This window comes from Coturnix japonica, chromosome 3 (genome assembly GCF_001577835.2).
Source record: "Coturnix japonica isolate 7356 chromosome 3, Coturnix japonica 2.1, whole genome shotgun sequence".
Taxonomy (NCBI): domain Eukaryota; kingdom Metazoa; phylum Chordata; class Aves; order Galliformes; family Phasianidae; genus Coturnix; species Coturnix japonica.
The window spans coordinates 62,175,074-62,201,637 of NC_029518.1; the positions used below are offsets into that span (position 1 = coordinate 62,175,074).

Consider the following 26,564-nt stretch of genomic DNA (forward strand, 5'->3'; position numbering starts at 1 on the left):
TCACAGACTGTTATTATTGGAGAAATGGCATGTACTGTTCTTAAAGAAGGTGGAGAGACCAAAAGATCCAACTGCAACTAAATCCCTGAATTTCTCTCATTGAATGTCTCCTTCTGACAATTCAAGCCAGAAGAACTGTATCCCTTTGAAGTACGGTCAGGCTGAGTAGGTGTGGGGCAGTACAATCTAGATGCGATTTTCCCCAAAGACCTGGGACATCTGCAGTGTGCTGGGACACCAGAAAAAAATGTAAATCAGCACAACTCCTTGCAGAGAGAGGAGTGAGCTAGCAGCCCTTCAGAGACTCCCAGTCGGTTCCTGAGGATGGATGGTGTAAACATACAGATAACAAGGGGGCAGGGTAAATTGGTTTAAAGACAAACAGGTACCAGAAATTCAGAGTATGTGGTGGTTACTGAAACAGACAAGGCAAGTGGAAATATATATATATATATATATATATATTTTCAGATTAATTTGCATAAAAACAAGTTTGACTTTTGGATATACAGTAAATGTGATTTTGTCAATCACCATGCTGGAAAGATCTAAACAAAATCTATTTGGATGCTTATAAACACTTAAAAGTGTCTAAGAGACACAATACATTAAAAAAAAAAAAAAAGCCAACAATAATGGCTAGCCGATGCTTCCAATTATATTCTTTCTTCAATTAGTCCTGAAGAAACTAACACCTCTATTAATCATTTCAATTAACTACACGCACCACATGACATCCGCACCAGCAGCCCATATGTTGCGTTCCAATCACCCAAATATTAAAGCCTTTTTAATTGATTGATCTAAAGAACATTCAACAGGCTCAAGGTGGCAGCTAGCCAGGAAATCCCAAAAGAAGATGACAAAAAGGTGGGGGTGCTAAACCAGCTTCCCGGTTTGTTTTTCCTCTTCCTCCCGGGTTCGCTAAGTTAATCCAATCACAGTCCATAAAGTTCCTTTTTAATAAAATAAATAAATAGATAAGAGAACACACATGTTGGCTTTCCCTAGGAGAAGCCCCCTCCACCAAAGCCCGAGAGCCACCCTGCTAAGAAAGTGCTGCATGCAAGGGTGCATTTTTTTTTTTTTATCCGGCAGAAATATTTAGCTTGGCCACCCGCCAGGGAATGCTGAAAGAATAGCCTGAATTAGGGGATTTACCTTCCACGTGTTTGGCACGCGTCATTAGAGGCTCTGAAGAGCTTGTCTCTTTCGCTCTCTCACTCTCTGTTTTTCCTCCTCCCCCCCCCCCCCACCTCAAAGCTTTGATGCAGAGAATAAAGTATGAGCTGCAAGAGCAGGCGACGCATTGCACTGCTAAGTGTTGGCACGGTGGCTTTTGAAGAAAACTGATGCCCCGTTTCAAAAGGTAGAGTAATTTATTTATTTATTTATTTCTCCCCCTATTCGGGTACGGAGTGATATGAAACAAGTTTCTGAAGTTCTTCTGTCGACAGATTTAATACTTGGAGAAAGTGGCTCGAGAGTAAATTCCTCAAGTGAAACTCCCAACCACAGGGTATTTCGGGAACTCATTTGAAAAGTTAGTTTTGTAACAATAACCCGTGAATTGCGCTGTCATTTGACTTTTATATGCTGTCATGCGGACTTACGTTATGTTAAAAAACACTTCTTCACATAAGTGCTTCGGTTCTGCAAATACCTCTTAAGATCTCTAATCAGAACGCATTAGTCAAGACGGACGGTCCATACCTCGAGTAACCTACGTAACTTCCCAGAGCTTCTCATTTGTGAAAGGAAAAACGATATTATAAGACAGCCTTCGTCCCCTACAATCTACTATGAGAGATAAATGGATGAGAGGGGGCAGTTTGCAGCTGAATAATAGCACAGAGGTCCATGAACCAACCATAAACTGAAATGTTTCAGTCTTCTATGCAGAGCAGCCGCATTTACAGGGCAGTCTGGCAGAACTCTGCTCCCAGTTTCCCAGTGGCACTCCTAGTGTTTTCCCCAGCTAGTGAGAATTGGGGATTGCCCGGCTGGAGCAGAGCTGAGCCTGCTGTCTGCTGATGGTATTATTTAAATACGGGCCCTATTCACATCTGAGTTTTATCACTATTGTTTCAAGTAAATCAGTTTAGAAGCCATTTGCCAGCACGCTTACTCAAAGTAAGGTTCAGGCACTGAATGGACGCCGCACTGCAAGCATAAAGCAGCACACCTCAGCAGCTGGCCAATATCCATACACTGCATACAGCCAAACCTGGGTTTTATCCTTATTTATCGTCAGGATGCTGACTCTATCTTCACCCTGTCCTTGCTAGTGAATACATCTGGGTTCAACTCTGTTTCAGTTAGATTCATGTTGCCAGATGACGACATGTGATTTTTCATCTCTCTCTCAGTGAAACTGGTACACTGTGCCTTGCATATCAGCAAATCCTAAGGGCTACAGAAAAGCAAATTGGAGGGATGAATGACGGCCTCAACTGAAAAAAAAAACCAAGAAAATAACTCCCATGTCGGAAGGGTGCTGAGACCCATCTCCTCACTGAACATAAAACTTCTCAGCTGTAGAAACCTCCCTATACTTTATCACTTATAAATAAGTAATTCATCGTACATACCCAGGCTGAAAACCACACAAATGATCAGCTCTCAGTTTTACTCAGTGGAAAGTGAGAATTGGAGTTTTCCACCCAAAACCATAAAGGCTGACAAGTTCTGACATGTTTTTCTGACCTCTGTCTCGGACCCCAAGTTTCTGATTCAATTTAAAGAAAGCCAGGCAGCCACTTCCCCACTCTTTACATAAAAGAAGTTAACATCCGTGCTAATAATACAGCTACCTGTTCTTTCATCAAAGGCTTCAGCAACTGCAGAGGCTTTATTTTCATCACAAGGAAAAATTGCAAAAATAAAGCTGCCCAGTTGTGCTGCTAACAGTGCAGGTTTGTCTATACGCAGTGTACGGATACAGGCTGGTTGCTGAAGCTTTATGCTTGTAGTAAGGCATGTTTGCTGCTAACTGAATCTGTGAGAAACTGGCTCTCTAAGCACTTGACTACTGCAACAGCAATGGGAAATAACAGATAATCCAGCACTGGATGTTTTTACTTTATCAGAAACCAGAAGAGCTGTTGGCCAGTCCTGGCCTGTCCCCCATTGGATACTTCCTCCATAGGAAGACTGTCATTTTAATAGGAAATAATGGGGAATGAGTTGTCGTGGGGCAGCGAGGGGCTGGCTGGCATCCCCCAGTATGTGTGCCTACAAGAATATCCTGGTGTGCAGACCTGGGGGCTGGGAAGAGTCTGCTTGCCCTGCCTCTTTAGTGACTGCAGCAAGGCCAAGCCTGTTACAGTGCTGTGATGTGCATTCAGAAACTCGGGCCAAGCTAACAGGGACCTTTGCCTCATAATATGAGCTCAGTAGAAAATCAGTGGACGTATCCGTCATCACTCCAACAGGCTTGCTATGTTTAAGGAGGCTGCTAGGCTTATCATATTTACAGATTAAAAATATGACCTTTAAAAGTGAAGTAAAAGGAACTCCACCCCTGTTCCCCCACCCCACCCCCCCAATCTCATTCCTCTGTGATTGTAATTAAAACCACACACCAAAACATTTATCCAGCCTTCTTTCTGTAACAGTTCGGAACCGTACTCTCAAACACTGTACAGATAAGCCCAACCTTTATGTGTTAGCGATGCACAATGCAGTAAATTCTCCTTTCCAAACCTGCCGTCTTCATTAAAATCTTATTTGCTTGGTAATCTCCTTTGATCGCTAAAGTTATAAGAAGCCCCCTCCTCTTCTTTTGATACTATCAGTGTAGCTTTTGACCAGAGAGCGTGATGAATTAAATGTATGACAGATATGACAGGTGAGGAGTGCTTGGAGAGGGCTTAAACAGCAGGGATAAGACAAAGCCCCCATTTAAGAACAAAACCCCTACCCGATGGCTAGCCCGTTAATGACCAACCACTCCATTTGTCCTGTTGGATGAGGAGCAAGCTGATACTACAGACAAAGCTTTGTTAGCCACAGGCCTGTTCTTCAATCAGGCCACACAACCAACTAATTGAAATGCCCGTTTTCCCCCCCTCAGGATTTGATATACAAGCTAAGGGTTTTGTAGGTATACTCTTTTTTTTTTTTTTAACCCTCCCTGTAATGTATTAATTCAGCCACCACAAGTTTACAGCTGGACTAAGTGGAATTACAGCATATAAACCTAAAAATCTATCTGCAGGGATCCAGCTAAGCCCTGGAGAGAGACAAGTCCAGCAATACAAATCCAAGGAATTTTGGAAGTCAATCCATTAGGATTACTAGGCCTTTGATTTTGGAAGTCATAGGCTCAAAATATGGAAGCAATGAACTCTCAATCTTCCTGAATTTTAGCCTATTTTCAGAGGACTTACTGACCCCGTTTTTATTCTATTAAAACATGCCAGTAAACACAGATAGAATTATATAGTTTTTTTTCAATGTGTTTGCAATAGAGGAAGATGTAAGAATATCTATTTCCTAACATTTTTGTTATCAGCATCCTTAAAATTTCTTATATATTTTCTGTGTTCTAGGTGGCATCAATAAGCAAACTGGCCATCTTCATTGTCAGCTAAAGACCACTCTCCTTCCCTTTTAAGTTCAGGTTAATTTTTGGTACTCTGTGCTCTAACTAAACAAGGAGTTTCAAGTTCTGGTTACTTAAACTACAAACTGCGTCCCAGAGGTGAAGAAATTTCTGTGCCCCCTGCAGACAGGGATTATATTCTCAATGGGTGGTCTCTTATTTAAGCCTTCCAATCTGTGGTTAGCAGAAGGCCAGCAGTTTCCTGAGGTAGGAGCCAAAGTGATAGCCATTGCTAAACATAACTGTTAATATATATATTTTTTATATATATATAAGAGATTATAGGGACATAGCAACGAATCTGACTTCATCTTTGCTTTGGGTATAATTGAAAACAACAGCTGAAGCAAGAAGAGTCTTTGCTTTCAGAACAAATTCAATTTTAACTCTGTCCCTTCCTGTCGTGCCATCACAGCATGCTGCAACCAAGTCACAGGTGCAAGTATCAGGAAACCTGGGCTCTGCTCTCAGCCCTACCCCAGGTCTCTTGCGTGGCTTCTGACATGTTGCGTACCCTCTATGTGCCTCAGTTTCCTTATATAAAAATGCAAATATTCCTACATATTTCAGAAAAAGTGTGGTCTAGTGGCTTAAACCACAGAATCAAGACATCCTAATTCTCTATCTGAACACGTCATCAATTTCAGCTGTGGCTTTGAGGTGACTACAGACACCTACACAAGGGATTAGATGCCTCTGGAAAATCTCAAGTGCCCGAAGCATCCTGGTGGGATGCTGCTCTTTGAGAGACTGGCACTTCTGGCAGTGATGAGAGCTTGGCCTCGCTTGTAGTGAGGTTGCAGGCCCAAGGTGCGGGGAAATGCAGGACTAGGCAATGGTCATACAGGCTTTGGAGATCTGCTCTCCTAGCAAGCTCCGGTCTTCACAGATGCTTGTCTCCAAGCCATCCAGTGGTGCTGGCCCAGCCCTGGCTTGGTGCTTATGGTTCTAATTCAGCATGCGGAGGCGTAAGGTTCAAGTCCCAGATCTGCAACAAGCAGAACAAAGGACTGAAAGGACGCATGTCCCTCCCCATGGGAGCACTCTGACTTTTGGCTATTTTGCAGCAGAGTGGTTGGTCTCTCACGCTCTTTCCTCCTCCACTTCTCCTTGAAAAACTCCCCAAAGTTTTGAGGCTGTTCCACTCAAAATACGTAGCATTTTGAACATTTTCACAAGGCAGAGAAAGCGTTTCCTGCCTGGCTCCATTTCATGGCTCTTTGGTCTCCTGGACCCTTGCAAAGGTTAATTAAATAATGCTCAGATATTTATGATGCGTAAAGTCCCAGACTAGTATTCATGCTAAGAAGCGTAAAAGGGTCGCTCAGAGAAAATAATCTTGTGGACATTTAAAGGAAAATATTGTTGACCTATACATAAATACACATTTATTCATTATTAATGTGAAAAGAAAAAAAAAAGCTAAGTGTGGTTGTTAACAGTACAAAGATCGATTTTTAGGGGAAAAAAAACATACAATTCTGATCAAGACATTGGACAGAAAAGCATTAATCTGGGGCATTTTGGTTTTAAATGTTTTGAACGGAAGCTGCGCTTTTAGACAGCTTTCCAATATCCCTATTAGATATAATGTTATAGTCCTATTACACATGTTGCCTACTAGACGTGCTCCGACTTTTATAGATGTCAACTCCATTTCTTAATTCAAGCCATTTGTCTCCTGTGATCTCTGCGCCTCTGGGTTAGAGTTCCAGCCAAAGAGGTGAGCCAGCTCCTATCTGCAACGTGGCCATAAAATCCTCCGGCGCTGCATCCCCGAGAGCTGCTGCTGCCCCGTGAACAGGCCTGGACTTCGTCTGTCTGCAGCTCAGCACCCAGAAAGGACATTTTACAGAAGGGCTCAGTGGACATCCAGGAAAACTGCTTTCAGGACCCTATCTGAAGGACAATACTTAACTTTCACCACCTGGGCCTGGCCCCTGAAAAGAAACAGTCGCACTCAATTATTGTCTTCTTTTAGACAATTACTATTTAATCAAACCTCCAGCTGATATTAACTGGTAGAAAAAAAGGCTATTTTTAGTCAGGACAGTGATTCCCCCTCACTCCTTTCATCTATGAGTAATGTACTTCCTTTTGCTCTCAGTACCACAAACCAGTCCACACCAGATGCTCAGTATTAGGTAAAATTAAAAATGTGGGCATCATACCCTTTGAAAGATGCTTTGAACTCAAATTAATATACTTAAACCCGCTATTTAAATTAAAGATATCCTGTCTCTCTGTTGTGTAGTTTTCCCTTTTATCAGAAGGGGAATTTTAGTCCATTTAAAGGCTTTTTTTGGTTCAGCTCCACAGACCACGCTTTGACTTAACAACACATTGTAATTTCCTTTTAGCCACAAGAATAAAGGAAACGTATAGAAGCAACACCATAATCTTGTCAAGCACTCTCTTTCGTTTCCCCGAACAAGCCTGTTCAAGAAAATGTGAAGCCTAAGATTTTTAAGATGTTATCTGGAAGAGGTTTAGATCACGGAACACTTTTATTGAAAACAGACACGTGTATTTTTACGTATCTACTGATGTACCCATATACATAAAATACATGCCTACTAAATTCTTTTATGGACAGAACCAGAGCAGCCTGCAACCTGCAGAGGTTTTGCAGAGTTCACTCCCTCTGCCTCAGCACATTACAGTTTCTAAGCTTTTGTTCACAGTCTGTGTGGATATTCAAAAAAACCCACAGATTCTCATATGCAGGGAAGCACAGCCTGAGCACACTGCAAGACGGGCTGTGTGCATTCAGCGAACAGGGCTCTGTAAAGGCTATTGGAAGCAAAGACACAGGAGTTACGTAAAATACACTGGTTTCTCATACGCGTGTATGAATAGAGAAGACACAAGCTCCTACACTATTAGCACTATTTTCATCTCAATGTTTTTCAAATCTTGGCGATTTAAATGCGACTGCTGTTCTCCTGGTTTGCAGCATGAGAGCTACAGAACTGGATGCAGCTTGCTGAATGTACTCAGGCTAAGCATTTGATAGGTAAACACCATCCACCTTCACATTCAGCCTAACCAACTCCTAACATCAACCTTGATTAATAAGTTATTGGCAGCACTACAATACATACAATGGTGTAAAAACTGCTTCTCTCCTTTGACCTAAGCCATGGGATAGTGAGAGCCATGGCAAAAGGAGGCAGCCTTGTTTTAGGCGTTGTCTGACACAAACAGAGGATGCTCTGGGGCACCAAATGCACATGGATACTGTTCCTCTGCACAGCCATGGATCTTGTTTGGGCCCTGTTAGCATCTCCCAAGCACCTGTATATTGCTGGGGACTTGACTGCACCAGAACACAGCACAGTGAGCCAGAAGAAACACCTACCTGGAGAAACCAATGATCAGGGTCTGCTTTATTTAGCAAAGGGAGATATATTAGTTTACAGCACTGATTATGTGAAGAAAATGTATTTTAGAACAAAGGAAACTCAAATGAACCATCTGCAAATCCTCCTGGAGCTGTGTAGACGGTGATAGTAAGGCAGTTTATCCCCAAGAGCTTTCTCCTCACTGGAGGTGTTGAGTTAACTCGCCATGACCTCCAACTGACCCACACACAGCATGTGTAAGTGCTATGTGGCGGTCACAGCCAGGAAGCTCTGCTCCTAAACACTGCCCTTCCCAAACACCACTCCAAAAACCAGCAGCAGAGGTGACCTAGGAGTCAGCCGCCCATCCTTGCCCAGCATGGGCGACGTCTCCCTTCACCCTTTTGGGGTTTCATCCATCTTCATTTGCTTTTGCTTGCTGCCATTTCCTCCGGCTTTTCAATCGTGGGACACTGGTAGCTATTATTCATTCTCTGGTTTCTGACCAGTCACACAGCAAAGAGCTACAGCTTTCTATCAATACCAGATTAATGCTTATTTAGCTTTTATTTTAATCACTGTTTTTTGGGGTTTTTTTTGTTTTTTTTTTTTCCTACTTGGGTACCAAGACCCAGAGTGCGACAGCTCTTGTGGAAAAGCAGGTTTTACTGCATTGCTGCAGCTTAGATTTATAAGAGAAACATCTCAGTGCAAGTATTTAGCATCACTCTGTAGCTAATTTACTAATAGTAACTAACTCTGAATAGGAGTGAAAATATAACCGAAGTATGAAGAATGTAACTGCCCAGACCACTGGAGGTAGACAAATATGAACAAACATCTCCAGTTTGCGCACTTCTTTTCCTTAAAAAGGACAAAGAGGTGAAGTACCAGAATTTACCCCTGTCACCACTAACCATGAAAGAAGCACCATGTGCACCCCTATTTTCAGCTATAACAAATCCTTTAACTTGGGTAATTCCAAAAATTATAGTCACCAGCTTGGGAAACTGCATAACTTCTGCTTGGTTGACATTGATTTGAGTAATCTTGTTGCTTGCGTAGTTCTGTGTAGACTGATAACACATTCTGGCTCCAAAGAAAAGAGGGGGAAAGCACATCCTTTTTGTCCTAGCCACTTGACAGACTGAAGGGCAAGCAGGAGCCCCAACGGTAGACTTGAGCACAGGATCATGCTCTCCATTGTAAGAAGGGACCACAGAAGTGCCACACACGACCTCTTGTCCCCACATGTGGGAAGGCAGGCTGCATGGCAATACACCAACCTGCCCCTCTGGGGACCACACAGATGTGCAGCTGGTGAAAAGCATCTACCAGCTCAATAGGAAAGACAGAAAGAGTCAGAGATTTTGCATAAGAGGAAGAGATTAAATGACTTCCCCAAGGTTTCACTGAAAGCTGAGAACAGAGACAAGGAGCTGAACACACACATCCTGAATCACAGCCTTGTGTCTCAATCACAAGACCCTCCTTCCTCTTGTGAATTTTGCACCATCTAGGGTAATCAAGAAAAGGACTGCCATGCCCAAATAAATCAGTAATTGAATACTAAACCTAAAAATCACATAGAGCATTTGGATGTCTTAACAGAAAGGCAATGAGTTCCAAAGACGTAACAAGCCTTGCTATAGTTCCAGAAGGAGGAAATCATTTCCTGTGCTGGTCATCCATGCTGAATTAAGATCAGTTTCAATGGCAGTAAGTTAGGTAACACAGAACCTTTCTTAGAAAAAAACACAAAAGGGCACATCTACAAGCCAGCTCCAAGCATGCTGACCATGGAAAAGCATGGTGTCATGAGGTGCATGGCTATACCAAGGCATCGATAGAGACATCAGCAGCCAAGTTAACAAGCCTTAGTGCTTAGGAGGGCATATGCAGCTAAATCCAGGGATACATTTATACTGCTTCTTAGGCTACCTCAGTCTCTGTTCATGCTCCTGAAGGCCACTGAACCTTGTTCCATTATGCAACGCAAGCATGATCTTCCTTGCTTTCTGGCTTCACCAAGGTTGGGAATGGATATGGTTGTGCTCTATAAATAAGTCATGGAGTAAACAGCAAGGAAAGAAGAAAGCTGCTGCAGCTGAAGGTTTTGATGCAAGAATAAAACTGACCTGTTCAAGATCTGGTAATAACTCAACCTGAGAAATGTTCTTCTGTAACCACAGCAGAGTTAAAATAAATAAATAAATAAAATCAGATCTTGTTAATTAGTAAAGTGAGTTTTTGAAGAAGTTGTCATTCACAGCATATGCCTGGGCTGAGTGACAAGCCTGCCTCTACAAATATCTTTTCTACACAGCGTTTTTGAGATACTTCAAGGAAATATCAAATCACTGTTGTCTGGATGCTCAGATACTTCCAGAGGGATGAACTAGTAAGGCCTCATGCATACACTTTTCAAAGCAGACCATAAATAATAAAACGGAGCTTTCCAGCTTCGGAGAAAAGTTTATCTGACGGCACAGTATAAATGCACATGCATGTGCACAAACATTATTTTCAATATCAAGACCATCTTCAAGCAATTTCTCACTCTCATAATGCATTTATTTTATGTAAAACAGATGCAAGTCTTTGGGGTAGGCTTAGTCTTGTAGCCTCATGCCATGAATGTCCCTTGTAAATAAAGCAGGAAATACAAATTTCCTTGTCTAGTTCCAAGCCAGAAGGCCACTAGCGTAAGGAGCCACCAGCACAATCAGCTGGAACCCTTTTGGCACCCCGTAGTGTCTGCTGGTTGGGTTTGCGATCTTTGGACCAGCACAGATCAGTGCAGCTCCACTGAGCTGTGTCCATTTTCACCACCTGTCAAGAAGACGAACTTGTAGTGATTCATCTAGCCTCAGTTCCTCAAGTATGTTCTGAAGCTCCACAGTAACCTGCTACATTAACACTATTTAATATCTGCATTGCTGGTGAGCATAGAAATGCCAGCTTTGGATTAAGGTCACTGCCATGTGCTGTGCCTAGTAGGACAAAGAACAACTAAATGCAAGAAGAAACAAGCATTAGAAGTGCAGATTATAAAACTGCACCAGAAGTCACCAGAACTGAACTGATGAAAAAAATCCACTGAATTCAAAATAATTCACTCCTACCTTTCTATCTAAAATATATTTTCTGCAAATATCTTCCTTTTTCTTCCCCAAATGGTGGTGGATGCAAGCATTTCCTTTACCAATGATGGAACTGATAGCAAGTATTATTCCAGTATTCACTGAACTTCCTCCCATCCATTTGTGTTGAGTTTATGTTGTCAGACTCAAATGCCATTAATAAAAGCAGGCTGTTCAGTTCCGACAAACGAAAGCCTCGCAAGTTTACAGACACAATTGCTCCAGGCTCCCCCTACGGTCCATGAGATATGGTGTCATTTGAATGGACTCAAAAGAGATGCATTTTCACACCTGTCAGGCCTAGATTAATATCCCCACTAATTGCACTTTAGGAACGGCCAATTAGTTCTAGTTACAGAAGCTTTCCTGGGCAAGGGGGAGAAGCAGCCTGTTCTCACCATCAGGGCTCATTCTTCCTGGGACAGATTCACGTCCAGTGCTGTGTGTGCCTCTGAGGTGCAAACAGGAGTGCTGCCATACACCCTATCCCGAACCTACTTTAATGATGATGGAGACATAGAGGTGACTGTGATTGTAACAGGAAAACAAGCAAGTATGACACTGAATTTACACAGACCAACACTCACTTTCAAGCTAGAAGTGGTCGTCCTAACCAATCCTTTGTTTTTTGCTTTAAACAGGTAGTACTTAATTTCAAATATCACACTTGCAGGCCAAAAAATAAAATAAAAAAAAAAAAAATCAAATCACATTGCTGAAATCACAAAATGGGATTAAGTAAAGCTGTGGCCTTGCGGCAGGCGGCCCAAGCACAAGCGATACAGGTGAAGCACTTAAAAACAAAAGTCAGGGACCAAGGGTTAGTCCAGCAATTCGAACGTGACAGGAAGGCTAGTTAATAAACACCAGCTAGCCCCTTCAATTACAGCAATAAATTGTTCAATTGGTTAAATGTCCACAGGTTCTGCCCCAAACACCACTGTGAACTGTTTAATTAGCAAACTCTTGCATCACTGGACAAACAGATAGAGGTGAGCTGGAGTTGGGTGAGGGGGGACACTCAGCCCCTTGAGGAACAAGCAGCGTTGATGCCCTGGGCTTGTCTTCTGCAGGGCTTATCCATGCCACACAGCCAGTCACTCTCCAGAAAGCTTTCATGCACCGCTGGGCATTAGTCATTCATTGCGGCCTATTTTTCAAAGCAGAATTTAAACTGCATAGGCTAAATATGTCTTAATCACTATTTTTTTCCGCATCAGCTTTCTGTATTTTGATAAGATGTCCTACAAATTGCAGCTTCTCACCTGCCGCAAGATTAGATAGCCAGGCAAACAAAGCAGGTTATATGACATGAGAGATACCAAGTACCTGGAAACTGCATGCTGTACAGAACAGACCTGAGATTGAAGTCAGCAGGCCTATTTCTTGAGAATATTTAACACATTAAATTTTGGATTATCTCACAAAAAGTTAAGGACATCCAAAGCCTTGTAAAATCATTTATCATCAAGATCATGCTTGGTTCCTAATGGCACTTAACATATATCCCTGAAGAATATGCAATCATACCATTACATTTTTTGATACAAAAAATGTTTTTGGTAGACCCATTTTAGCAAAATGATGCTACTTCTAGAGAAAAAAGCCATGAGTTTAAGTTGATCAATGAGAACCCATTCAGAGTTTAAACATCCATTTGAGTTGCTTTCTTTGGACCTTTTATCACTCTGATGAACCAGAGATGCTGCATATTCTGTTATTAAATAAAAACCACATATAAATACAGGGAAAAGTATTTTCAAAAAATCACATAAATCGTATCAATATAACTCAACTTCACCTCTGAAAAACAATCAGTAAAAGGAGGTAAGTACCAATGCTATGTTTACGGAATGAGGAAGAATTGCATTTACCTGCCAAAGTTTTCTCTAATGAACTACCACAGAGGTAAATTTATCACAATTGGGAGTAGGATACTGCGCCTGTGGAAATCTGTCAGTGACAGCCCCGTCTCCGGCAAAAGTATTTATTTGGAAAAGGGCTTTAGGGAGAGATGTACACTCACAATCAATTTAATTTTTTTTAAATAACGTTGAGAATGTCTATTATTCTGTGTTTCCGCTTGAGAGGCAGAGCCCAGCTCCTCAAAGGATATCCGAGGGATATGCAAGCAGTTCAGTTCTGGGGGAAGGAGCGGATTAGGAGGACTATGTCCCTATTCTCTGCTTGCAAAACCACACAAATGGTACTGCTGAAGTCAGGATGTTTCTGGGTCATCTCGCTGGCTCCTGGAAGATCCAGCACTCAACACATGCTTGAAGATTCTCCCTCATGTACCTACCATAAAAGTCCAGACTTGCTCTGGGAAACAGATCCCCGTAGGCTAAGCAGTGTCATACTGCTTCACATTTCGAACAGAAATCGTCTGATTTGACTTAGCCTGCAGACCCTTGCAGAGCTCAGCAAAGCGAACTCTTAAATTTGGATTCACAGGAGGCGTCCATTGAATTCTGCAGTTGCCACAGCATCGTAAAGATAATTCTGAATGTAAAAAGTAATCTTTGTGATGCCAGACCCAACAGAAGAAAGAAAAAAAAAACCAAAACGCTGCAAAGAGCCACTTTACTGCTAACAAATTACATCCGTTACCTCCTGTTTGTATGAAGTGATTAATGTTACAGAGAATACTTCACTTAAATCCGTACCGTTAAAGCTGTGTGCTCACTTCAACAGCTTGCTGAGTCCAGGGTTTTGGTATCTGTGTTTCAGCAGCAGACGATGCCGAAACTTTTTTTGTTGTTGTTTTTTGTGGCTTTGTAGTACAAACTGAATTAACATCTCTGGCAAAGCCTCAGGACAGGCTTTCAGTTGACACCGATTAGCATAGCCTCACTGAATGCTACAGACTGCAGCAATTCACACCATTAAGAATCCGGGGGGCAGGCCGGGGAGAAAATGGAAATTACGAGAAGAATAGAGAACACAAAGCAGCACCGATGTCCTCGCATATAGGCTTTTATTCTGGAGATAGTTTACAAGCAGTTCGTAACCTTTGGACTCCAGACAGTCTTTAGAACCAACACGAGGAGGTTAAAGATTCGGTCTGAACTTTCCATCCAACCACAGCACTGTAAATATTTGGAAGGTGCACTGGAACTCATAAAGTTCCCATAAAATGGATGTTAGTGAAACAAAACAAGATAACCCTGAAACTTGCATTCGTCGAATGATCTGAGACCATATTACTTTAATCCAAAGAAATATTAAGGGTACACATATTTATGACTTTGCTATGCTTAAAAGGGAATTTCCCAGCAAAATAAACAAAATGCACTTTTGTTTAACAAACATAGAATAGAGTCCAGGACCATTCTCGCATTCCAGATTCCTAATTTCAGATTCAGTGAAAATACTGTATTTATAACCATAGCCTTCCTATATCCTAAACAGAGTAATTCATAGCAACACGTCCATTTTTTAATTATTAATTCTGCCTAAGAAAAGTCACTGGGAGATTCACAACACAAAATCATTTGTGTTTCAGTCTTGTCAATATTTCACTGATTTGTTTAAAATATACTTTCACTTTTTACTTCCAGTAGAAAACAATTCAGTTATCCTGTTACACAATGCTCATAAATAAATCTGTCAAGAAAAAAAAAAATGATTTTAACAAATAACTTCAGGCTACAAAATAAGGTTTTGCTCTTTGACAGTCATTTGAAAAGACTAACTAAGAAAAGATTTACAGCTACAGATTTATCCTGCGAATGAATGATTTTTAAACTAATCAGTATGTCCTCTGGAGGCCTTCATTATATGTTAACTAGGAAGTGACACAAACTTAATTGACAGAGCCAAATGAAACAAAGCCAAATGAAGTATATTGCTAATAAGCAATCCAAAAATAAAAGAGAGTTATTTCAATATTTTACTATTGGTTTGCTTCTTGTCAGATGCTTAAGGCTCCAAGTCACGTGAAACTTCATTGACTTAAATGTACTTACACCAGTAGTGCAAGAGGGAGTTGAGAGTCCCACAGTATTTTAACTAAGTTTTATCTGGTAAATAAAGATACCTTAAATAAACAAATTGGACACCTTTGTCCTGATCAGAGGCTTCTATTATGAGCAGCAGATGATACACAGTTATGTACACATTCCTTTATTCAAAGCTACGAATCTACTTCGTCTGTACAGACAGGTCACTAAACTCATCAAGGGAGGGAAAGTTAGTCTGAAAAAATGATGCAAAATAGACAATTTATGAAGTAATTAGTGTGTCAAAAAGCTGAAATACAATCATACTCTGACTGTAACAATGAAAGACCACATTATACTGGTTTTGCTCTAGATGTGCATTCAAAGTTTCCCATGTAGTTTTGGATTTCTGCCTTTAGGACTGAAAAATCTGAATATGTAAGAACAGATCCTTTTTTTTTTTTTTTTTTAATTATTATTATTTTTAATGAGAGAATTACAACTGATCTAGAATCAGGAATTCTAACAGTTAAAGAATAATTCAGACAAAAGAGATTAATGCATCACACTTTTAAATCAAAGATTAATCAAGCTGATGATGTGATGCTATCGCTGCAAAAACTGAGAAGTCTCTCCCACATACACACTTTTTGCTTCGATATACCACCATAAGTTCAGAAAACAAAACTATTATCCCATTATGTCTTGACAAGCAGTTTCCACAAAGTTTTCACAGCCCCCAGAATATAAGCAAGATCCACAGAATTTTGACTCACCTGATCTAATAGGTTTTTGGCTTGTACAGAAAGCTCAAAGTCTCAGCACTATCTTGCCCCTTCATTCACCATACAGAGTATCTCCATACAGTAAGCTCCTACGTAAAGCATGTTCTTGTCTATTTCTCTCACTTGCCTTGAAGTGTGAAAGCAAAGCTACGCCAGCTATTCTGAGAAGCTTTGTACTGCATCAAGCACCTGTTCAGACAAGAGTCAGTTAAAAAAGCAAGCTAACAGCTGAGCTGAGGTCAGCCACGCTATGAACTTCAGGACATACTCAGAGAACCCACTACCCTCAGCTCTCCCATCTTTATTTGAAAATAGAAGCTCTAGTAATGTGATGCTTTCCGTCCCTGTTCGAGCAGAGTGAAAGCCCTCCTGCTGTCCTCTACTCTTAAGAAGAAAGTGTTAGCCTCCCAACCTGCACTATGCCTCTGCAGAAGTAAGACAGCTCATCCCACACTTGCTGTGTTTGTTTAAGGAGCACGGGTTCAACAGAGACAGTTAACCATTAGCTAGTGCCCATGCAGATCATATTCCACTCGCTATGAATACTTGTTAAGTATTCCTAAATGAAGCCTAGTTCAAGATGGGCATTTAGGTCAGTCAATCTTCTCCAAGTGTTGCTGAATGATAACACTGACTGCTGCAGACCCACACGTGGAGCCAGGCCTGGGCATAAGCTCCATGTTTGCAGAAAAGATGGTTCTTAAGTACTTTGCTTACACACCTCCAGTGTTTATTACTGGTACCAAACGCTTCTCAGAAGGAATTCAGAGGCACCAAAATATCATACTAGAGATTTGTATATGTGACAAACATTCCTAAGGAGTGACCATACAGCAAAGTTTTGTCTCAATACAGTAATCTATAAGCATCTCAGCTTTACAGGCTGAAAAGACACAGCAGCTATCTTCCTAACATATAGTAGAAGCTAATGCATCTCTTCCAATCTCTTTTTTTTTTTCTCTCTTTTTCTCTCATAAGTTAAAAATGTTGGTCAAAAAACTGCTCAGTGCTGGTATTATTTTGTGTTACCTAAATTTTGACAAAAACCTTAGTTGTAATGATATCCCATCATGTCCTACAATGCACAAGTTTCATAAACACAGAAAGAAACTTCACCACTTCCAAGAGAATGCAATCAGACAGACAAGGGAGGCACAAAGAGGGAAGGTAGTGTTGCCTTTGCTTTTCAGGATCTGTACTGGGACTTAGAAAGATTAAGACCCTTTTGCAACTTTACACTTAGTAGACTATTCTCATTAAGACAGCTTGTTATACATGCTAGGGCTCAATACTGCCCAGACTGAAGTAGCAAGCACAGTCTTCATTAATTTAGCCTAAAACAGACCTAGGAACTTAATGTACCTCTTTCCTGCACTGTACCCACTACCTGACCACCACCAGCATTGCCCCACTTGTACACTACCCATACACCGTTCCTCTTGTGACAGTTGGTAGTATCCTGTTCCTGGTTTATATTAATGCAGCATCCCAGTCCAGTGCCTAGCTTTTCAATCTTTGCAGCACAAATAAGATTAATTTTTAATTTTAAGGCCCTGATTCAGCAGAACATTCAACTACATGCTTAATTCTATCCCTATTCAGTAAAGTACTTAAGTATTTGCTTAATTCTCATTTACTCCCCTGAGACTTGAACATGTGCTTAAAGATAAGCCTCTTCTTAAGTACTTTGCTGAAGTAGGGCCTAAACTGTGATCTAGGATCCAGGAGGGAAAAAATAGATCAATAATGTGTTATTTCCTCATGAATATTAGGCTAACATTTGAAAAGATAAAGAAAAAAAATCAACATTAAACAGTACAGTTAGTGCGGTTGTTTTATGGGAAGAGGCAAAATTTATAAAATCCTGCAAACAATTTTCTCTTGAATATGTCCTTCTTGAACTCTTATGTCTATAAAATTAGATTATTTCAGCATGCTGAGCCAACCACTCACTCTCTTTTGCATGATCAGAATCTTAAAGTTTTTCAAGCTAGATACCTGATGATGAAGTATAAAATAAAATTTAGAACAGAATCTAATGTAATGAGAGCACTGGAACAGAATTCAGCTTTGTCTTATCTTAAGACAGAACTAATGGGGAACTTGGGGAGATGCCAGAGAAGGGACACCGTGTCAAAATGCAAGAAGAAAGGAAAGAGAGCTGGGAAGAAACTGCTGGAATGTCATCGACAGAGATCATGCAGATTCAGTATTAGACATTTCCCTTGCAATAAGGTCTCATCCTTAGGCCAGCAGGAAGATAGTAATGTGATCAGGATGAAAGAAGCCTACAGAGTTTGTGGAAAATGTGTCTACATGCCTGTTTCAAGGACATCAAATATCTATTTAAGTGAAAAGGCCATAAAAATTGGGAAGCGATGGGAAAAATATCTGCAAATGAAATACACATTCTAGCTTGGCCGAAAATTGATCTCTATAACTTCACGGGCAAGAAGTTTGGTTGATTCTGAGTACTAAAATGGGACACATGCTGCTAAACACTACAAAAAGATGCTTTTGCTATATGTGTCCCTACGTGACGGGCTGGATGCCCAGATGCTTTCCACCCTTTGGAGAAACTGGCACTTTTGTGTTCTGCCAGAAGGATCCTTCTCATAAATAAAGGCCCAACTCTTATAGGTTATTAGAAGGTCTTTTATTGGCAAGGCTTTCATGTCAGCTGCTGCAGCACTTTCTTCAGGAACTGCTGTTCCTGTGTAGCTGGGGTCACCATTTTCATCTACCTTTTGATTTCTAGCAAACTGGAATGCTATTTAATCTTTGCAGTTCCTAACTTGCAGGGACTTACACATATGCTTAATGCACTGTGAATGGATCTACTGAAACATGAATTACAGTACACAAAGCTAAAACACATGCCTAAGCGCCTGCAGGATTGGGGCCTAAAAACCTGAGCATTATCCTTTTGATGCATCCGTCCCACTATAACGATGGATAAAAGTGTTTACAAAAAAGCTTTGAAGATGAGAAATGCTCCATAAGTACATGTGTGGGGTAGAGGAAGTGGAAAGAGAGAAGGGATAGGGACACAGATTGCATTGGCCGTCCTGATGTTTGCCATAGAAACCACATCATTCTTAACAGCTGTAGGATTAAGAAGCATACGTGGTTAAGGAGGTTCCTCATACTTTGGATGTGCACAGTCAGACATTAGAGGGTGTAAATTCTCAGTTCCCACCTCAGGTTAGCCTTTGAAAGGATGATGCCACATGTGGTCATGCTGTTCTTCGGAAAGTTCAGCTACAGTAACAAACACACTTGCAGCTAGTCTGACCTGAAATACTGTATAAAAAGCTTCATGGCAGTTGAAGTTGACAGAAAATGCCTTTCCTTCTGAGGTACCCCAAGCAGACTTGGACCTTCAGAGCGTTTGAGAGTGCTGGGCAGGCCTTTTGCTCAGCAGAGACACTTATGCCACCTTCACAACCTAAAAAGCAGCTCTCAAGCTGCCAGAGACAGCAGTTGTGTTAGGAGAGCACATGGTGCAGCCTGTATCTCTCTCCTGCCTGGCTGCAGTGGCCATAGACAACAATTAAGACACAGGATGGCCAATATTTTGAAAGGTTAGCAAAGGCCACTCAGTGCAATCAGACTGAGGTACCTGCCATCCCTTACTCAACCTCACAGCTGTGAGGGTGCAAAATATTTTCTGACAAAAAGCAACTGAATGGCTGGTCTGAGGAACCACCATGTTTAGTCCACTGACAAAGGAAGGCACCTCAGGCCACATGCCGTGACTGCATGCCTCTGACAGCAGAGAGCAAACCCACCTCGGTACCCGTCTGACACAGGAACTGGCCTCCCCCCTGCCAGGCTGAATGTCAGGCTAATCAGTTTGATCTGACAGATTTTAATTAAATTAATTAAGGCCTTTCTGAATGGGCTTGGTTAGCGTTCCACAGGGGAATCCCCATTGACAAGAAGCACTGTCAGGAGAGGCACAGTTTTTCTCCTCTCACAATGAGAATTTTCTTATGTTGTTATTAGATTTTTTTTTACATCATTAATAAAAGCACTTTATTGTCACATATGATGCTTTGGAAGCTTGACATCCGATTATATTAACAATAGCCTTCTACAAACAAACATAAGATTTTCAACTTGTACTTCAAGCAAGTTTGTTACTCTGCCAAATCAAGATGCAAAATGATCCTGATCGCTTCCCACTGCCTTTCTCAAATGGGCTTCTTGTCCAAAAGTTGGAAACTCACCACTTGTAGGAATGCTTAATTGCCAGAGAGGCCAGGCTCCTGCTCCCCCCATACATTTGTGAAAAGACAATGACCATTTTGTTCTGCAGATCTGCCTGCAATTGCATTTCAGTACTTTATGGTGTGAGCATTTCACATATGATTCAAATGCAGCACGTCCTTCCTACCTGAGGCCACAGCTACTCTTCAGACACCCAGTCATTCTGAAAGGCTTCGATACGAGCAAAAACCCCGCTATCTGCACAGAAACAACAGCACGATCGAGCTAAAAGGCATCGCCTTGCTTACCATACTGCACTTGTGATCTGTAAAAGTGCTGAAGCTGGAAATCCCCCAGTACTGATAAATGGCAAGCAGTGGCCACGGTCACACACTGTCCACGAGGGATGTACCACTGCTGTGTTTGGTTGCAGCAGTGGGCTCCTGAGCACGAACAGGCAGCAGAGACAGAGAGCAGCCTCAGAGAGCAAGGCCTTCTCCTTTGGTGGTACAGGCAAAGGAAGGATGGGCTTCTCAGGCATCGCACTGATATCTGCTGGGCTCAGCAGACAGTGTGCCAGCCTGTTGATATGGGGACTTTTGCTGACACTGTTGGTACTGTATGCCTCTGCTCACCGTCGGGGCCCCTAAAGAAGGAAGAAGTCCCACCTTGTAGGCTTACTTTAAAAGTAAATGAAGTTTCCCAGAAGCTGGAAAGGATTTTGTATTCAACCTCAGAGGAAGTAGCAGCGATCCTGTTGTGATTGAAAAGATGCTAAGAGCTGAGGTGCTGTAAAACGACCACTTCACCTACCAGCTGAAGCTGGCAGACTTCATCTAGTAACACCTCCTTTCCCTTTGATGCCAGAATGGTCTCTCAAGACGCTTGACCTTGAAGTGCCAAATCATGGTGAGCACTACAAATTTTGTTCTGACAAAGACTAAAGAAGGGAGGAGACTCTGAAGTGGGAAGATACTGTACTTGGAATGCAATCTGAAATGAAGGAGGAAAAGAAAAAACAAAAGGCAAAGTGAGAAAGAGAAGATTAAGACACAGAGATACCTGAAGGAGACAATGAAAGATAAAAGTAAGAAACAAAAGATCCTGAAAGAGAAGATAGTGCTAATGAGCACTTATTAAAGACCAAATAAAAAGAGGAAGGATGGAAAAAAAAAAAAAAGAAAAAAAAAAAAGAGGCCACTATTCCCTGCCCATGTGTTATTCTTTTTCCAGTTTATTTTCAACATATCTATGATGCCATACAAGTCACAAGAAAATCCTCTTACTAAGTCAGCACCCACTTACCAAAGCTCCTCAATAAACAAAAGCTATTTCAACTTATCTGCTGGCCAGTATGAATCCAGCATACCCAAATGTGTTTTCCAGTGTGATTTTGATTAGAATCTCAGTCTTCTGAAGTTCAGATTAATTATTATGAGCTTAGCTGGGGCACTACAGACCTTGAGCCAACAACTAAAATGTTTTCATGACACTGAAATAAGATTTACATTTCCACTCTGAAAAACATATCTCTTTGTGGCATACATTGAAGTTTTATTCTCAAACCTATGCCCAGAGAAAAAATACACATTTGCTGAAACGTAATTCTGTCTGGTAACATCAACAAAAACATATACTCTGAGAATTCCAATATGAGATATTTTGTAAATACTCCAAAGGGTAAAGGCAGGTAAGCAACAAAGGAAATTATCTAACTTTGCAGAAAACAACAACAAAGTGCTCTTTAATAAATTAGGCAAAGATTCAGTAACAAAAAAAGATGCATCCACAAAGAAAGAATTCAACACAACTGACCTTCAAGTTCCCTCTACTCTTTCATTAACTGTCCACTGAGGTGATCTCTGGCCAAATACAGGGAATTCAGAGCCTGTCATAGAATTACAAGATGAATTAGGGACTGTTGCCACAAATTTACAGCTACCAAGGCCTTTGTTGATTAAATTTTCCCAGACTTGAAAGTAATTTCACTTGGAAGCACTCTTAATGGGGCCTCACATCAGCATCAGGACAAATGAGGAAGGGGAGTAACACTTTTCCCTTCCAATTATCAGGTGCTTTTTCCTCCCGCCTGATTGGTAAGCAGACAGATAGACACATTTTCAGTCAATGCAACTTAAAAGTGCATATCACAAATTGTTTGCATACTAAATAACTTCCCAGAAAAATCTCAATTTTCAATTTCTTTAAGGGAAAGCATCCCCTTTATTTCTTTCAGCTTCTGACTGGCAGAGCCTACTAAATAACCTCAATTATCATGCTGAACAATTACTGACTCACGGTGAAATCAATTGCAAAGCTAATGTAGTTGAAACTGTATACAGATAAGTGCGCTACAGGTGAGTAGCTCCACATGCATGAGTAGTGTCGCCGCGCTCAGTGGCATAACTCATGTGCATAACTATTTGCAACACCGGGGCCTCAGATTGTAAACTCGCTGGAGCAGAAACCAGATCTTATCTGCCTGTAAAGCACCTGGCAGTGCACCTATCTTTGCCACTATATAAATTAATTATCATTAGCATCTGAATTTTGTCAGCTCCAGCATTCCCCCCTAACCTCAAACACTGCTTTTCTTCCCAGAGCTATGTTCTGTGCAGTGGGGGATAATAACAGGGCACATGGATATTTAACCATTCTGGGATTTAATCAAATAATTCAATATGAAATTAACACGTGTAAAGCATGTGAAAAGCTTCTGAAATCTGAGGTCTGGGTGGGGAAAGGGAAGACTTTAAAGGTAAAATATATATATATAACTAATTCAATTCCTGAAACACTTTGACCTTTAAACAGAACCATCCTCCCCTTCTTAGGTTTAAGATAAGTTCAGCAAACAAATTTTCACCCTGGGCTTGACATATAATCTGCCAAACTGCTGAAGAAATAAACAAACACTTTTTCCTTTTTAAAAAAAAAAAAAACAAAAAACAACTCAAAATAATTGTATCGAAAAGACAGACCTCACTACTCACAACAAATATTGGTGGTATACACAGACCAACTTAAACATGAGGTAAAGTATTAAGATTTTTACAGGAAATAGAGATTTGGAAAGAAACAGTTGTGAAATAGCAAATTCAAGATAAGGAACTCAAAAAGACGACTTTTGGTCATCTTCCCTAATCAACTCAGACTGATTACCTCAGTGTGCTAATCTCACATTTCAATAGGTTTTTACTGCTGAACCTAAAGAAACCGTGGGCTTAAATGGGAGGGAGAGAGGAGACTGGAAGTGCCAGTCAGTTTATTCAGCACTTTTGGCACACCTCAGCTCATGCTTTTAGAAAGTTCTTCAGTTCTGGTTGTTTGTTTTTGGTTTGGCTTTTTGTTGTTTTAATTCAGAATACCAGATTTTGTTTTTCAAAACGAACAATTTTTGTTTCTGTTTGCAAAACAGAACAAAATGATGCACGAGCAAGTGAAGGCAAAAAAGGAACTCTAGGAGTATCTCTCTTCTTTTCTAAAGACAGGGAAAAACATCAGCAGCTGGCTTTAATGCATGCGTTAATGCTCAGTGTCGATTTCCTGCTTTCTCTTCTGCTATCTAGTCTTTGCTACTGAACGATTCAGATGGCTCCTTCAATAGGCATGAAATACTTAAGTGAACAGCAACAACTGCATGTTTGACAGACCCAAACTAAACTGGACAAAAATACAAAAATACAAAAAAAAAAAAAAAAAAAAAAGCCAATCAAAAATATGAAAAAAGAGAAGGCTCTTCACTCATTTGTATATGTAGGACAAAAGTCCTAACTTACTAATCACATGCCAACAAAGAGATTAATTTTACCTGTAGTAAAAAAAACTCCCTAAGAGGCCAGTCTCATTTAAATGCAAAAAAGTGAATAATTTCTGATTCCTGCATGAGGCCATTTTGTATTTGTATGCACACAAAATTGCCTAACAGCAATTTTTCTTTTCTTGTTCTATAAAAGCCATTTACTCCTTAGAAACAAGCTTTAAGTAAGGCTTTTCTTCCAGTTCACAGCTGAGCCTGTAATAAATAGCTTCTGAATTGCATTTTCTGTTGACCATTTCTGTAGGCAGCATGATGGCAAGCTTTACAGTGCAGAACAGTAATAAAAATTACTAAACTTTAAGATAAGGGCTACAGAAACAATATATGATTAAATCACAATCACAGCGAAATCTAATTTATTTTGAATCTTCAATTCTTTCACCGCCTGTGCCAAGTTATGGAAAAGTTAATACACATCCAACCCCAGAGAGACAGGTTTCCTTTCACACAACATATACCCCTTTGCATTTAATGATGACATACATTATATAAATAAATAAATAAGCAAACAGCTTGGAGACATGACAGAAAGCACAAGTGATACTCAATTACAGAAACTCTTTCCTACGTCCTCCATCACCTCACATGCTGTGCTCACCTCAAAAAAGTATCACTTGACAGTAGTTACTTATTCCCCGCTCTTTCTTCACATTGAAAAACAAAACTAAAATCCTCACCTGCGACACAGGTCAGAATATAAAGTGCAGACTAGTTGCCAGGGTCTGTGGCAGGTGTGAGCAAGGGCTGACTGCTTTCACACTGAGACCTGGGCAAGCAACGCCGTGTCTTTATGAAGTGGGAAAGTAGAGCAGTAGCTAAGAGTACATCTTCTAAGCAGGATATTTAGGAGCCACCACAATCCCTTTACCAGACACACACATGCAACCTGACTTTTTTTTTCCCCCACTCTAAAAATACTAACCCGTCCAGTGAACTAGTTGGAAGGGCCTTAGGAAGGGGTGGAGTAAGAGAAATCAGTGCAGCAAGTCACCTTTCAGCCACCTATGACATCAGCCTGCTGCCCTGATTCCTTCATTAATACCTTTGAGCTGAAAACAATGGGCCTGCCATTAAGCACCACACAGTTCAAGATAAGAAAGCCCTAAGCAGATAATAATCGGTGCATTTAGCTGGATTTCAAACATTCAGCTGCTTAATCATTTCTTCCTCACTGCATGCTACCCAAACACACAGGGAATGCTTCGGATGCCTCGGGCTAAGGAAGAAGGAGCTGGGGTGTGGGGAAGAGGAGGGGAGTGCAGGCCTCAGGATGGGATTGGGGGGGGAGAAGGGGATTTCATTGGCAATCCTCTCCCTGGGAAATGAAAACATTTCTTAATTGCCATTAGGGAAATAGGTTAAATACAGGCTTGGTAAGCTGCTAAGGGCTGGCTAACAGATTAGAGCGGATGGCTGTTGAAGTATACTCATTTCCATTATATGGCAGAGCGGGGAATTTTTATTTTCTTAATAGTCTTCCAAGACTGTTCCTGTCAGGCGCTGGGTGTGAGACTGCTAGTTAGATTTTAACTAGTCACCTTCCAGCTGATGAAGCAAGGCTGCATTCACCAGCCCTCGGGTGACTGCTTTACTGCTTATGCAAGGGAACAGAAACTGTGGGGCATGCTGACGGGGTGTGTGGTGAGGAGGGCACTTGTGATACCTGCTGCTTTGCTAACACGAAACAACAGTGAGTAATGGCAGAATCAGAGGAACTGAAGGCATGATGCAGCATACCTGTCACGCCAGGAAAGAAGGGGAAAAAAAAAAGTCTCTGGATCCCCGAGCATGTAGCAGACACAGGGCTGAGCCCTGCCACGTCTGGACAGCTCACCCATGAGACCTCAGGGCCGTGGTGGGGGGGGAGTGTGGGCACCTTATGAAACCCAGATGCCACAGCCTGCCTTTCAGCTCTCAGATCCTGCTGATTGCCTGCCCTGCTTTCACCCACAGCACTGCCATCTCCCTCTTCCCCAGCAGGCTCATGGCAGCTCCACTTCCAGCCTCCAGTGAAGGCAGTGGGAGCAAACAGAAGCCAAGTTTCCCTTTAAGTGTGCATAGCCCCACTACTCATCCACACAGCTGTGGAGAAGCTACTAGCAGTGTGTACTACAAAACTGAGACACAGCCCTGTAATCCTCCATCGTGCAAAACTCCCCGGGGCATGACTAGGAATTTTATCTCAGCTAGGGCTCAGTTTTTAAGGCACTTTGTTTTGGTGCTCCTTGAAGCCAGCACAGCTATGAAAAAGGTGGTGGATTGGCAGGTGAAGCAACAGGGGGGCATGTGAAGAACGAGTTTCGGGGAGGGGGAGAGGGGGAGATCTGTGAATACCTCTACCTTTCCTCCTCCCAGCCAGATGTACACATCTGTACAGCTATGTGTAAAGAGGAAAATTCTCCCACTGAATGAAATCTCCAGTGCCTTTTGATACACCCACCATTTATCCATCTGCATCATCAGACATCTTAATACATTTCAAAGACTTGTGCTTAGTTTCATTCAACTACATCTGAACTTTCCTGTTGTGGATGGCTGAAAGTGATAAATGTTGAAAATGATGGCTGTTTTTCTCAGGAAAACGAAATCTACAGCACTCAGGCATGTGAGGCCAGGTGAAAGATATGCCAGCCCAGTGCACTGCCCAGAATCAGACTGGAGGTGAGGGAAGAGCACAAAAATCCAATACTCTCTCTTCCAAACCAGCATGTTT

At 41.4% G+C, this 26,564-nt stretch overlaps 1 protein-coding gene across 1 annotated transcript in view; it reads right to left on the reverse strand.

The window, feature by feature from the left end:
* PRDM1 (PR/SET domain 1) overlaps window positions 1-26,564 on the reverse strand; it is a 96,703-nt gene that overhangs the window by 35,976 nt on the left and 34,163 nt on the right. The window lies entirely within an intron of this gene.